The following is a 15,851-nucleotide window of genomic DNA, read 5'->3' as shown; positions in this document are numbered from 1 at the left end:
CAAGGAAGTGACTAAGGAGCAAAATATTAAGTACAATAAATCACATACTGTCACATTTATTCAGAAGGAAAGCCTTGCAGATCTAATAGCCTGTTTGCTAATAAAGTAAGTCAAAACAAAAATTATTACTAGTAACCTCATTTTAAAAATAAATATAAAACATAAGGGGAAGAAGAGTTGCTTTTAAAACCTGGCTCTTTTTCTATATTTTATGAGAGAGGTTTTTTGAGTTTCATTCAAGGTAGCGTGTTTTTAGCATATGTATGGCATAAATGTAGAATATTTGTGAGGATTTTTTTACTGTTACTTTATTTGACCTCTCTTAATCCTTAATATCAGTTTTTAGTAGATGCTTAAAATGGAAATTTTACTTTCATATAATGGTCCTTTTTACAACGCTATCCTTGAAATATGTTTCTTCATTTAAAAATATGCTAAATTCCCCCCAAAGGTATTTTTTGGTGGGCAAAGCAGATTTATAGACATAAATTCTGGATTTTCATATTCAAATAATTGCTTAATTGATCTTTTGGGGCAGCCGTAGATTTTGGACATGTTGATTTCTCTAAACCGACAATTTCTATTAATAAAATACTGATTTATCTCAACTTCGGTCATCATATTTTACCAAAATTGAATTCACTTGCTCTTGACAGATCCAAGAGTAATTCGAGAATTTCCTCTTGTGCGGAATGGAACTGTTCTTAATTAAAGTAATATCTGTGGGCTCCTTTCACTCACAATTCCCATCCCTGTCATTTGGGACTGAGAAGCCCCAGGATGCAGTCCTGCCTGGGCTGCCACAAAGCATTATCTGATACAGTAACCATTTTTTCCTTCCCTGCCTCTTACCCACAAATCAGACTGCTTCCCCTTTGGCTACGGTCTCTGGACTTCATCAAGGCATGAGTGGCTGTCTCTGTGCAGGCACAGGCCAGGCGAATTGAGCCTGTATTTTATGAGAGCCTGAAGCAGTGCTGCATGGCAGGATATGTGGGCAGGGTTAGACGTGGGGACAGCAGCTACTAGAATGCCTCAGAGGAGCCAGGGAGACTGGTGCTCAGCCAAGAACAGCATCCAAGTACTCTGTGGATACCTGGGGTACATGAGGGTAATAAGTAACCAAAACAACTGGCTTCAAAGGGTACACCAGGCAAGAAGCTAACTCACAGCTAGAGGACAAACTTGCTTACAGTTTTTACAAAATTTATAAACTAATGAAACAGATTTATACAGATGTGCCACATTACAAAATAGTATGAACAGGTACATAAAATCTTATCAAGTTTAGGTTTTTCTACTAGGAGAGGAATAAAACAAACATGAAAACTAAGAAATATATAAAACTGGTTATCCTGGAAATTACAGCATTATCTGCTTAAAACAGGCAGTCGCAGTTTAGGTCCCGTGCATTAGGTAGTACTTCTAGACTGGCCATATTACAAAGATTTTGCTCTACTTATGGTAGGTTGTTTTGATGTCACGGGCTGAGAGAACTAACGCCCTTAGGATTTTTCTGGCCGGCTTGGTAATGAAGGAAATAAAAACCTAAGTATAGTATAATCATTGTTCTACATCATTGTTGTTACTGGAAAATAAACATGCACAGCTGCCTCCAGTGAAATATTTGAGCAGAAGTTTGTGAAACTATCAAAATATTGATCATCTGTATAATAATGGTCCATGACTTGCTTGTGGCAGAATTACTTAGAAGAAGAAGAATTGCCCGGTGGCAAATAAGCTTTTACTGTGTTTCTCAGTGCTTTTGGATACAATGAGCCTTTTCTCCATAGTGAGTAGTACTGTCCTTAAAAATCTCTCTGGGGGAAAAAAAATATAGATAATTGCCAGAACTGCTTATTATACCAATATCTTCATGTTGCTCATCACATTTTTCACTATATAGAATGAGGCAAGTCCCTTTGTTGAATGCCTTAGCCTACAGTAACATGTAATATCCCCTGGGAGTGACAGTGTCTGGCTTTTAAAAGCTTCTCTAAAAGTTCCCCATTCATCTCTTTCTCTCTTTCCATTCACTACAACCTCTAGTTAATGGCCCTGTCCTCCATTTATCTACCTTGAAAAGATGAAAGGATGTGTTGATTCTGCTAAGATTTGCTCCAGTCCTAGCAGGGAGTTCTGAGTAGCCTGATTACATCGATTTCATCACTTTATGATCTTTCTATATCAAATGCTGCTGTTTACATGCAGCTCTGGGCATCCTGCTTGTCTCTGAGGTCTGAGTTTTGAGGAATGGCAGCAGAAGCACTTGGGTTGCAAGAATCCTCAACAGGGCTCTGTCCAGATACTCCTCGAGCCTTCAGTATTTATGGGTCCCGCTCCACTATCTAGAGGCATGATTTCTGGCAGTGCTTTTCCCCATCTATAAATTCTGCGAGATCACTTCTCTCCTTCTGTGGCCCTGTGCCACATTTAAAAAGGCAGCTTGTTTTTCAGGCAGAGCTTTGAGGAAAGAACCTGCTCCCGGCAACCACTACCGAACCCCCAAGAGGCAATAGCTCTTCTATTGTTTCTGTTCTGATTTACTTTGAAAAGTCTGGGGCTTTGTGAAGAAGGGCATAACCAAATAAGAATAAAACTACCCTGGGCTTGGGAGACTCAAACCAATTGATTTATCCCTTTACTATAAAAGTAAAAAGAAATAAAGAAATAGAGAGGGCTACTGGAGACACAGGCTCACAATTCCTAATCTCTAATTCCATATTACAATACAAAAACTCTCGGAAAACCCACAAACCTTTTTTTAAAAAATATTTATGTGATGGCAAAGCCTCCCATGACCTGAATTCATTTGGCAGCCAGACCTGACTTGAAATGATTTAAGGCTATTTATAATCTTTATTTATACTACTTATGTGAATCTTCATGTATTTCACTATAGAAATATTAATATGTTTCATTATAGGGTATTGCCTCGGACCTTGCTGGGGATGTTGCATAACATATGGTATATTTACCATGTTACCTTTCTGAAATCTGTAAATTAAGTAAATAAGTAAGTAATTTGGATCCTGAAGCTTATCTTACCTTAAGGGATTTTGGACTTGTATGACTGTTATTTTGAGAAAGGGAGTAACTCTTGAATTCTTAATAGAATTAATGACTAATATATCTATTTTTAAGTAGTCTTGATTTTATACTAAATCAAGCTATTTTTTAAGTTGTTTATTTTTATGGCAACCGCCCAAGAGAGATGAGAAGAAAGGAAGAAGTTTATTTGTGAATTTTGGGAAATTTGCTGACTCTAGGAAGTTCCCTAGGGTCTCCTCTGGGCGTGTACATTATGGTTAATGGGCTACTGCACAATGAACAGGTTTTCAGTGTGCTTAATATGGGCTTCATTGATTAGCACATAATTGGTACTTGTTCATGTTCTTGTGTATTCTTGGCATTATAAACTCTAACAGCCCTTTAAGAGCCTCTCAGCCAGCACTGCACAGAAACACTCCACTTAGTAAGTCCGGGAAGGTACAGGTTCTCACTGGCTTTTGTTGAGCTCCTGAGGTTCACTCAGGTAGTCTCCAACACAGTCCAAAAATGAATGGCATGTTTCTTATGTAAGCAAACAATTACTTACAAGTCATTTCATCCATCCTAATCTAGTTGTAATGTGATAGTTTCCTTTTAAGAATATTTTAAGTGAGCCAGATCTGCCTGAAGTAATAAAGAAGGAAAATAATTTCAAGAATCATATCTTCTCATTCTCTTTTTATTGTTGTCCTGCATTACAATACATTTGTCACTCAATGTGCCATGTTAAGCAAAGTGGAAAGTGAACCATGTAATCTGGACCTTGGTGCTCCCATGTGAGTTAAGACATTCGTGAAATGTGCAGGAACATGCTTCAGGGCATGCTCTGTACAGGGGTGGATCTAGGTTTTGTGGGTCCATGTTTGAACCTTACACAGTTTGGTTGAGGGCTAGGTTGTCTTTAAGGAAAAGAATACAAAATTACACATTCAAAATTAGGTACAAATCTGAATATTTATTTAGAATGAGAAAAGAAATCACAACAAATTACAAATCTTTAGAAGTTGACGATACCACAAGTATCACAAAATCCAAAAATATAACATAACGTCTTTGTTCACTACCTGAAATACTCTTTTCTTACAACTTTTGAGTGCATATTCTTAAACTGCCTCTGCATATGACAATTCTATAATATTTTTATTTAGAGACTAGAAAAATAATTCTGCCTCTAGCTTGGTGGATCAGAGTTTCTTTTTTTCATTTATTTAACATCTTACCTTCACAATTCCTTACTGATATATCATGTACGTTTTTAGGATCATTAGCAAATTTTAAAAATCTCTTGTCTTAATTTCTTTCATGTATGAACTACAAGACTGCAGGGCATTTTGACTTCTCTTGCACAGTGACCAATCTTAGCAACTCTGAATTGATGTCACTCACTGAACAGTTTATTACCACTGTTCTTGAGTCATGATGACATAGGTACTTCATCACAGTGGGTGGTAGGCATGTTCCTAGAAGCTCTTTCTACGCTGAGGATGACTGCACTACGGAATAGAAGTGACCTGCATAACTATGTAACTGTATCACACACACATAACATACCTCCAACTCAACTTCCCCTTAACTGGATCCCAAAAGCCGCCATGGCCACTCCAACGCCACCTGGCATGAGGGTAACATGGTAAGGCAGTAGTCAAGAAAGGAGGCAGCCGTCTCAATCGGTGGCAAATGTTATAAAACATGGTCATGTGAACACATTGCTAGAGTTCCTCCCAGAGCCTTGGAAGGTGCTCATCCAAGTGCAGAGCCCTGCAGCTTAAGCGTCATGAGCTTCATGGTAAATCCACTTCTGTCTACCCTGTCCACTGTCTACACTAACATGTTAGAATTGAGCATTATATTTATAGATGTTATACTGATAAAGATGTGTTTACATTCTTATAATAAACTTAGTGTCATGTTCACACTTCTTTCATGGGAAAGCCTCAACTTCCCTTCCAAAGACCAATCACATCCTATCACCTTCCCTTTATTTAATATTCTATTACTTTTGCCTATCTCAGTAGTCATATGTAGGAATCATGGAGCTTTCTATACACTGCTCCACCTAGTATTCTGATTCCCTGTAAATAATAGTCATTAATGCAAAATAAGAAAAAATTTTTTTCAATGTAGATATTTTAAGCCATGTATTTTTTCATTGAGAATATTTCCATGTCTTTGTGACTCATTTTTGTTGATAAACAACTTTTGTTGTTGATATAAATGGGGAAGGGAAAAGAGCACTGGATTGGGAGTCGGGCCATATCGTCCTTTCTCTGCCAAGTGGCCTTGTCGTGTAACCTTGGGGAAGTGGTGGAGCCTGTGTGGACCCCTGACAACTTGTTTGTAAAGTGAGAGTGTACATCTTCATGATCTCTTAAATGTCTTCCCACTGTAGTCCTAAATCCTAGAACTGGGTGACAAGAATGAACTATGAGTTAACCAGGAAAACATTTTGTCTGAAAATATGGTAATGATGTTGTCTGTTTTAGTTCAGGGGGGCCCCACAAGAAATATCACAGTAGTTGCCTTTGATACCTTTATTCATCCACTTGTAGCTAATTTATACTTGTAGCCTGTTGTGCCATCAGAGAAAGATATTAAGTAAAGGAACAGAAAAGCAGCATCAGCCAAACCGTGCAGTGTTGTTACCCTAACAATTCTCAGCATCGGAGAACAAATGTGCTGCCCCTCTAGCTTTCCCAGAAGAGTGACAGTCTCTGTGCTGGTGGACAGAGGCTATAAATCACCTCCATTTCCTTATCCTGCTGAAAAGAAATGCTACAAAAGAGCCAGTAACAACAACAATAATAATAATGGTATTATTGCATTTCCAAAAGACTTTCTTCCTAGAGTTTAAAGTGCTTCCTAAATTTCATTCATTCATTCATTCGTTTGTTCATTCAACAACTATTCACTGAGCTCCTATTCTGTGTGAAGTAGCTCTCAAGGCACTGGGGAGACAGGATTCACAAATCAAAATCTTTGCTCTGATAGGGCTGACATGCTGATGAATATCAAACAAATGAATGTCAGGGAATAATGAATGCAATGAAGAAAATTAATCAGGGGTCAGCAAATGAGGAGTAGCATTTTGTTGGAGGCAGCCAGGGGGCAGCCACTGAGGATGTAACCATTGATCAAAGGCTTGAATTGTGTCGGAGACGTAGCCCGGCAGAAGGAACGGCCAACATAACAGGCATGTGGACTGCTAACGGGTCACCACACAGCTTATGTAAATGTCAGTTCTAAATGATATTTTACTTCTTAAGTGGGAAAGGCTATTCAAAGTGTATACATTTCCTCGTTTTTCCTGAATGACAGCCAAAGTCAAGAGAAGTGGGACTGAATCACGAGAAAATAACTAGGCTTCTGAGTACCTCAGAAATAAGAAATATTTTAAATAATTGGTTGACTCACTGATTGATTGATTGACTGTTAGACTGATCATCTTGGCCTGACTCCCTGTAAAAAAAGTGGAAAGTTACTTATCTATTGTTTTCTAAATTATACTAGGGATGATACTGTTTAAATAGAACTGGGGGTAAAAGTTGATACCAATTTTAGTTGCAATTTTATTTTATTTTATTTATTTATTTATTTATTTTGCTGTACGCGGGCCTCTCACTGTTGCAACCTCTCCAGTTGTGGAGCACAGGCTCCGGACGCGCAGGCTCAGCGGCCATGTCACATGGGCCCAGCCGCTCCGCGGCATGTGGGATCTTCCCAGACTGGGGCATGAACCCGCGTCCCCTGCATCGGCAGGCGGACTCTCAACAACTGTGCCACCAGGGAAGCCCTAGTTGCAATTTTAAATTGAATAGGTGGTTCAAAGATCAAACTGAGATTACAAAAAAAAATTTCTTAGAATCATCGTGATGAGTCTCTCTAACAGTAAAAGGAAGCAACCTTTTAGAAATAAGCTTTACCATTCTTCTTATTTCTTTATTTTTAAATAAGAAGTACTAGGCACTGTTTTACATTTGTAAATATTAATTGTTTCCTTATAGTAAAATGATTATTTCAGATACAGATTTACAAGACATTATGGAATGTGTTATTTAGGATACAAATGTGGATTATACTGTTATCTTAAATTTAATCCTGATTGTAATATATCAGGTTAATGCTTTCCACATAATTAAAATTTTCTGAGTTGGGAGGTGTTAGGATTTACTTCTTTGGAATACGACTATTCTTTAAAATCTCTTTTAAATGCCCTTCTATAGATTTTTAAAGCAAATGACAAAAAAATGTTCTTTACAATACCTTTTGTGTTTGTTCTGAGTGCCTAGATAGGAGGTTATCACACTGATCTGGGTGAGAGATGGTCTCAGGAGGTGGTGGTGAAGGTAAAATAAAGGCATAGATTCAATAAATTTGCAGGAGGAGGGTCTGCAGATTTGGGTGACCGGCTATGGGGGCAGGGAAAGGAGGGGAATGGGCAGGGAACCTGCAGAGAAAGTGATGCCCAAGTAAACCTGATATTGAGGCTAGAGGTGGTTCAGTCCTTTAGGTTTTACCCAAAAAAGGACCATCTGGCTCAAGTCAGGAGCCTGAGTAGAAGCACAAAAGCCTGTCCCAACATGTTCTGACCATGTGAAAATGAAGCACTGTTTGTCTGTTTTTTTAAAAGTGTGCTTTATGCACCAGAAGGAGTATAGTGAAGTAGTTGAAGGCATGGGTTCTGGTCTACCCAATTCTGAATCCCATTTGGGTCTAGAGTAAATCACTTAACCTCTCTTTGCCTCCGTGCCCTTATCTATAAAGTGGACATGCACAGAGTAGTACCTCTCTGCTCATAGAAACCTTAATTGTTCTCTTGAGTTACTAGAATTTTCTTTTCTATGTGGATACTACTAAAACTTTGATCAGATTTTCTGTTTTCTTTGGATGCTAGGAACTGCAAAATCAAATTTCCACTCCAGCAATTGTAAAGACCTTATAAAGTATATTTCATTATACTGATCTCAAAGGGCCTTCTTTTTCTTATCAAGTAGACAACTTTCTTCCCCTCTAACACATTTACAGTGATGCTAACAAACAGGTAGATTACTCATTTGGGTCTCAGTTTTCATCTCCAGGTTGAACTTACAGCGTTTCCATTAAAGAGCTGGAAAATAGCCCCAAACGAAAGAATTGATGGGGGGAAAAATGTGCCATAAGTTCTTTGATGAGCAGTAATTCAACTTAATATTTAGCCCATAAACAAATGTTTCCTCCTTTTTCTGGGATAAATGAATTTATGAAATGAAACAAAAATACCGAATCATACCTGAAACCTCTTAACGTGGACCAAGATTTGTTTTCTAGGCACTTTTAATGCGTTAATGCCTTAATCTTCACAACAGTTCTGTGAAGTGATTGCTATTATTATTCACATTTGACCAATGTAGAAACTAGACACAGAAAAGATAAGTGACTTGTCCAAGGTCATACAGCTAAAAAGTGTCAGAGCCCAGATTGCAAACCTGGCAGCCTGCCCCCACCATTCACTCTCCTAACCCCTACACATACTTTCTCTCTGGAAGATAACTTATATCAGAGGGAATTTCACTCTAAAAACTGAAGTTTAAAAAATTATATAGAATTATCAGTAATACTAACAAGCATTGAATTTATTACCATATAGAATTCCTTCATATGAGAAAAATTAAATAAGATCTATTTAAGGCTATGTGATGATAAGGTTATATGATGATAAGATGTACCTATCATCAAAGATTTTATAACATTACAATTTAGAGTAACATTTTTCTATAAGGTTACAATTTTATTAGGTTTCTTCCTAGACGTAAAAGTGGGGTTTCTCCCTTAGAACAGTGTGTTAATCTAGTTAAATATTCAAACAGACACAAAATAAATCAACTTGATAGGACAAGATAATGTCTTACTATTAAGAAGACATTACATTTGAGAAACTTTCTTTTTTTTTTAATGCAGTAGAAAATGATTCCTGATGGAGAGGTCAGAACATGTGCCTTGGGGACGATATTCTATGTGGCTTTTGAGTACTTTGTATGACTTTGCAAATTGCTTATTTTTAATTATGCTGGGCCATTATAATATGACTTTACTAATAAGTAAAATAATTCATCTGGCTATCATTATTCCTCACATTACTTTATCTAGCTGATAAAAAATGTACCATAATTACTCATGTAATCTGTCTCTGATATTTTTATTCTAAAAGCAGACTGGATTATGTAACCATCTAAGTCATCTAAGGGCAGTTTCTAATTAACATGGGGGAATTATTGCCCTGTTGACTATATAACAGTACCAAAGTTAATCTGTGGTAAGGATACATACAGTCCAGATATTCTACAGCACGGCTCTCAGATGCCTTTTCACTTTGACCCAATTCAGGCAAATCGAAAGTCCTTAAGTCCCATCGATCTACGGTTATAGTTCCCCTTTCTAGTATAAATATAACACAGTAAAAACAAAGACATGGAGAAATTAAAATAAGCAAATTACAGCAAACTTATTTGTGATCCAGCCAGAGTTTATTGAGCTTCTGTCGTGCACCAGGCACTATTCTGGGTACCAAGGACACAAGTAGTAAACAAGACAGACACGGTTCCTCCTTCAATGGAGCTTTCTAACAGGAGATGGGCAATGAGCAAGTAAACAAGTAAATAAACAAGGTAAATTTAGATAGTGATAAGTACTATGAATAACTTAAGATGGAGTGATAAGATGGAGGATGATTGGACACTGGGGGGTGGAGTTCTTTAGATTGAATACACAGGGAAGGCTTCTTTGAGCAGGTGATGTTTGCACAGAACCCCAAGAGAGAAGATGGACCCAGCCAAGGGGTGGTCTGTGGGGAAAGATATGAATGGAATGAGGAGAGAATAGAGTATGAGGAAATTGACATAATCAGTGTAGTTGTAGGCAGAGAGAAGGGGCATGGAAGCCCTGAGATGGAGTGTCTGGAGCACAGTAAACGAGAAGAGTGGTACAAGGGAAGCTCTAAGTCACGGAGGGAGCTCAACCTTTTATTCCTAGTGGGCTGAGAAGCCTTGAGAGGGTGTTAAGCCAGGAGTGAATGGCATGATCGCTAAAACAATTTAAAAGATTCCTCTGTTTTTGAAAGGCCTCTTACTGCTGTGTGGAGAATGGATTACAGGAGGATAAAAAAGGGAGTAAGAAAACCACCGAGACATGACCCTGACTTGACTAAGGTGGTAGCAGTAGAGAGGAATAGAAGCTGAACAATATTTTGGAGTCAGAACTCCCAGGCTGATGGGTTGGAAGTGGGCAATGAAGCAAAGGGAGGAACCAAAGGTGACACCTAGTGCTTTGTTTGAGCATCTGGGGTGGTGTCATTTGAAATGAAAAGGGTATCCTAGATATTTGGGGGGTGGAAAGCCAATAATTCTAATTTTGACTTAAAGAGTCTGAGTTGTCAAAATCTAGAAACAATAAATGCTGGAGAGGGTGTGGAGAAAAGGGAACACTCTTGCACTGCTGGTGGGAATGTGAATTGGTACAGCCACTATGGAGGACAGTATGGAGGTTCCTTAAAAAACTAAAAATAGAACTACCATATGATCCAGCAATCCCACTACTGGGCATATACCCTGAGAAAACCAGAATTCAAAAAGAGACATGTACCAAAATGTTCATTGCAGCTCTATTCACAATAGCCCGGAGCTGGAAACAACCTAAGTGTCCATCATCGGATGAATGGATAAAGAAGATATGGCACATATATACAATGGAATATTGCTCAGCCATAAAAAGAAATGAAATTGAGCTATTTGTAATGAGATGGATAGACCTAGAGTCTGTCATACAGAGTGAAGTAAGTCAGAAAGAGAAAGACAAATACCGTATGCTAACACATATATATGGAATTTAAGAAAAAACATGTCATGAAGAACCTAGGGGTAAAACAGGAATAAAGACACAGACCTACTTGAGAATGGACTTGAGGATATGGGGAGGGGGAAGGGTAAGCTGTGAGAAAGCGAGAGAGAGGCATGGACATATATACACTACCAAACGTAGATAGCTAGTGGGAAGCAGCCGCATAGCACAGGGAGATCAGCTCGGTGCTTTGTGACCGCCTGGAGGGGTGGGGTAGGGAGGGTGGGAGGGAGGGAGACGCAAGAGGGAAGGGATATGGGAACAGATGTATATGTATAACTGATTCACTTTGTTATAAAGCAGAAACTAATACACCATTGTGAAGCAATTATACTGCAATAAAGTTGTAAAAAAAAGAAAAAGAGTCTGAGTTGTCCATTGAGATGGTGAGTAGCAGTTGGATCTATAAGTGTTGATCTCATGGAAAATATAATTCTGGGTATTATCTGTTATAGATATTATTTAAAGCTTCAAAGTAAAAGGAGGCAATGTAGATAAGAGAAGAGAAAGCTACCAAAACAATTTGAGATCAAGAAAGAAAAGGGCAACAAAGGAGACTGAGAGGCGGCAGTCAGTGAAGCAGGAGAAAAATCAAGAAGGTGGTAGAAGATAGAAGAAAGTATCCAAGAAAAAAGGAGGGATGCACTGTGACAAATCCTGCTGAGAAGTCCAGTAACCTGAATATGAGGAAATGATCTGTTGATTTGGCAACACAGACTCCCCAGCCACCTAACCAAGAGCAGTTTCAGGGTGGAAGGGAAAGGGAATCGGAGGATGTGACGAAGTGGAGGCAATCACTGGACAGCCCTTCTGAGAAGTCTTGCTATAAAGGGAAACGAAAATAGGATTGGAAGGAACAGAAGTTAGGGGTGTGACATCAAACAAAACTTTTTTAAGATGGGAGATGCTTTGTATGTTTCTGTGATGTTTGTATGACAATAGGAATGATCCAGGAAACTCACTGGGAGAAATTGGTGATACAAGAGAAAGAGGGGAAATCTTAAAGAACAAGAGAAGATGGGATCTAGACCACATGAGAAGGTTCACCATTGGGAAGAACAGAAACACTTCATCCACTATAACAGGAGGAAGGCAGAAAACACTGGTGCAGTGGTTGAAAAGATGAGGGCATTACTGTCTGGGTCTCTGTTTTTCTTAACTATACATGGTGCATTGTTAACCTAATAAGAATGAACTTAGACATATGATTGTATGTTAAAATTCCAAAAATTGGGCCTCCCTGGTGGCGCAGTGGTTGAGAGTCCGCCTGCCGATGCAGGGGATACGGGTTCGTGCCCCGGTCTGGGAGGATCCCATATGCCGCGGAGCGGCTGGGCCCATGAGCCATGGCCGCTGGGCCTGCGCGTCCGGAGCCTGTGCTCCGCAACGGGAGAGGCCACAACAGTGAGAGGCCCGCATACCGCAAAAAGAAAAAAAAAAAAAAAAAAAAAAAAAAAAAAAAATCCAAAAATTTAAAAAATAACCCAGTATTTTTATACATAATTTGATAATGCAGAGCAAGTTATTAAAAAGCAAGTTATTAAAATAGCATAAATTCATAGGCACAAATTCAATAGCACAAATTCAGTGAAAGGTGGTTTTGTTGCAAGATAGTTTCAAGGCATTATGTAGATATCTGCTTTAGCAGAGGAGTAGAGATGGCTTGTAGTTATATTGCAATGCATGTATGTCTTCAGCCATAGGACAAACTGTAAACCAATAATAGGCCAGAAATGCTGCTGGAAAAAGTATCCATCACTATGTACTGTGGGGTTGACTAAATAATCAATAATAATATAAATGACAGTTACAGTAAATTAATGTAGGTTTATCTTTATCATTTATCAATTTATTTGTCAATTTAAAATCAAGAATTGACAACCAAGACCAACTGGAAACAACATTCATGAGATACCTTTAACACAAAATATCCTGTCCTCCCCCAAACTGGGGATATTGCAGTAATCCTGGTGTTTGTAGCTCTACACTGGAGCCAGATATCCTAGACTGTTAGATGGGGGTCCTCAGTAAGTTCTAGAAGTTCATCAGTTTTATCTACGAGTATCAAACTTTAGGAACCCTTAATCACTTTGTAGGCTACTTGTATCCTTGATGTGGGTAAAAATGAAAATATATGGAATTTCCTCATTTGTCGGTAAGAACCAAAGAAAGAGTTTGAATTTTTAGACCTGGTTAAGTTCATCATGGTTCTCAGGCCATACTTTTATAAACATGGTTCTAAATTATCTTCCCTCCTTTAGCAATTGTTTAAATCCTTGCAAAATTACTACTTTAGAGTGAAGGATTACAATTACATTGGAAGTGATCTGAAGGAGAGAAAATGGATCTGCAAGTGAGAGGATATTTTGCATTTTTCACTTAGGTTTGTCTTTCCTTTCTGGTTTTAAATATCAGCTTTGGCAATTAAAGATCTTCGATTTAAGAGGGGAAAGAAAGAAGTACCTGTTGTAGGTGGCACCTGCTTATTATTGTCTCGTCACTGCATCCGAGGTGCTTTGAGGTATGTGATAGCTCTGCACCACCAGATCTGGGAGCAGGGAGTTGGGGGTGGCGTTAGGCACCTGGGCACGTGGACATAAGTTAACTCTTTCCTCCCTTTATCACAGACAGAATCAAGCAACCGTTGTCAACCTGGGCAAGGGGAAATCTTATTCTGTGGACAGAAGGCTATGTGACAGTGGGGCTGCAATTCAGAAGGGCTTATGTGAAGAAGAAATTCACCCAGTCTATGTGGAACAACTGTATTAGGAGTGGGCATGGAGAATCATTTATTCACTGGCTTGGCACCATTTGGGATGGTAGTTTGATGGGAAGTGGTCCCAGAGGGAGGCAGCTATCCAAAGCCGACTGGTTCTCTTGGGTGGAGCTTCTTCCGGGAGGGGAAGTTCCCTTGGCATGGGCAGTACCTCTCCTCTGGCTGTCCATTCGTACCGCACACCTCAGTCCTGGTCTTCTAGTTATCCACTCCTTTGTTGGGAGTCCCTGTGGCTTTTGAGCTATCTTTTCACATGGGAACCCTGGGCTAGTTCTGTTTCCAGGGTACACATTTGGTCTCTAGAAACTGTGCGCCTTTAGCTCACTGGGGTAGAAGTACTGCTTTCTCCTGAAGGGACTGAAAAATTGTTGAAGGATTATAAGCAGGGAGGTAACAATTCAGTTCACTTGTAGGAAGAGCACTGGCAAGAGTGGGGCTGGGTGAGGACATGTAAGGCTGAAGACAGGGAGACCAGCTAATCACTATTAAAAAGTTTTGGCAAGAGCTACTGAGAGTCCATTGACAATAGTGAGGAGGAGATGAGTTCAGAAGATATTAATAGTTTAGGTACAAAAGAGTTTAATGGGGCTTCCCTGGTGGTGCAGTGGTTGCGAGTCCGCCTGCCGATGCAGGGGACACGGGTTCGGGCCCCGGTCTGGGAGGATCCCACATGCCGCGGAGCGGCTGGGCCTGTGAGCCATGGCCGCTGAGCCTGCGTGTCCGGAGCCTGTGCTCCGCAACGGGAGAGGCCCCAGCAGTGAGAGGCCCGCGTACAGCAAAAAAAAAAAAAAAAAAAAAAAAAAGAGTTTAATGACTAAGGAAAAGTGAGTCACCGGCCAGGTGCCTTTTTTGTTTTATGGGTGCATAGTAAACTTATTCTCGCAACACTGAGATGGTAACATAAGAAAATAGACAGGAAAGGGGTCATATTGGTCATCAGGGTCATATTTAGACACATTTTTATTTTCATGTTTATCAGCTTTCCTTCTCTTTTTTCAATTTGTAAATAATTTCCACTGAATTGCTTCTGTAAGGAACATTTTTTGGTTATCATTTGTTCTATCCTTTCCTTTTTTGGGATTCACCTTATACATTTGCTTTTAAGTACTTATAGTGTATAAAACACGAAGAAAGCACATAAATACCATTTACATTCTTTAGGCTAGTTTGAACTGTCTTTTGAAAAAACAGATTGTCTGCCAGACCTCATATTTCTTTGTGTTGAAGTTTGTCTCACATAATCCTGGCTGTTTCCATTTCCGGTGCCACAGTTTGATATTTATTTTAAGCAGCTGCTTAAGAAAGGTGGAACTTAGCAATGATCAAAATGGCATAAAGTAGGTTTCTGTTTGAGCTCAGGGTTGCTGTGTAACTTTCCTTTCAGTAGCCTTCTCTCATGCTTTTTCATCTACATTTTAGCTGTGCGAGTAAATCTAGGAAAACTGCTGTTTGGCCTTTTTAGCACACTGCCAGCTTTGGCAATTGCACACTAACTGGTGTTGTACTAAACACCACTGAAATAAAATAAATGAGTTTGATTAAAGCTTGGAACTCCTGAGTACTACAAATGTAAAAACCGTCAACAGATGCCATTTGCTGAAACCAAGGCTCCTCTAGCAGATGGATGAAAGTTAAAAATAAATTGCGCTATTTCTTTTTATTTTGGTTCATTTGTTTTTAATATAGTATAAAAAACCCTGCTATTGAGTTACAATAAACTCCTGGCTTATGTTTCATGGCTGGTTTCGGAATCTATGAAGATCTTTGATATTACAGTCAAATTGTGCTTTCTTGTATGTATTCATTGAACATGTAAAAACAAATTCTTATCAGAGTTTTAAAACTTTCTTTGGTAGTCATATCTCCAGTATTGAGAATAATAGTGAAAAACAATGACCGGATATCCACAATGGGACATAATGTCTCTCTTTTAAATCTTTAATGTTGGGCTGTAGTAGAATAATATCAATCATATCTCTAATAGCTCTCATTCATTTAGTACTTGAATTTACTTTACAGTATTTTAGTTTCTCATATACTGCCTCCTCATTTAAATAACACACACATGGAAGAATGCTATTTTTATTCTTCATACAACTGAATGACTTACATGCCATTAAATGAAATCATTATTGATATTAACTTGTAAGATCCA

At 38.8% G+C, this 15,851-nt stretch overlaps 1 protein-coding gene across 1 annotated transcript in view; it reads left to right on the top strand.

Moving 5' to 3' along the window:
• Positions 1 to 15,851, top strand: part of RELN (reelin) — a 532,619-nt gene that overhangs the window by 288,983 nt on the left and 227,785 nt on the right. The window lies entirely within an intron of this gene.

This window comes from Mesoplodon bidens (genome assembly GCF_964165515.1).
Source record: "Mesoplodon bidens genome assembly, chromosome: 9".
In the NCBI taxonomy this organism is placed as follows: Eukaryota; Metazoa; Chordata; class Mammalia; order Artiodactyla; family Ziphiidae; genus Mesoplodon; species Mesoplodon bidens.
The sequence above is the reverse complement of the archived record's forward strand: the minus strand, read 5'-3'. Positions and strand labels throughout refer to the sequence as shown.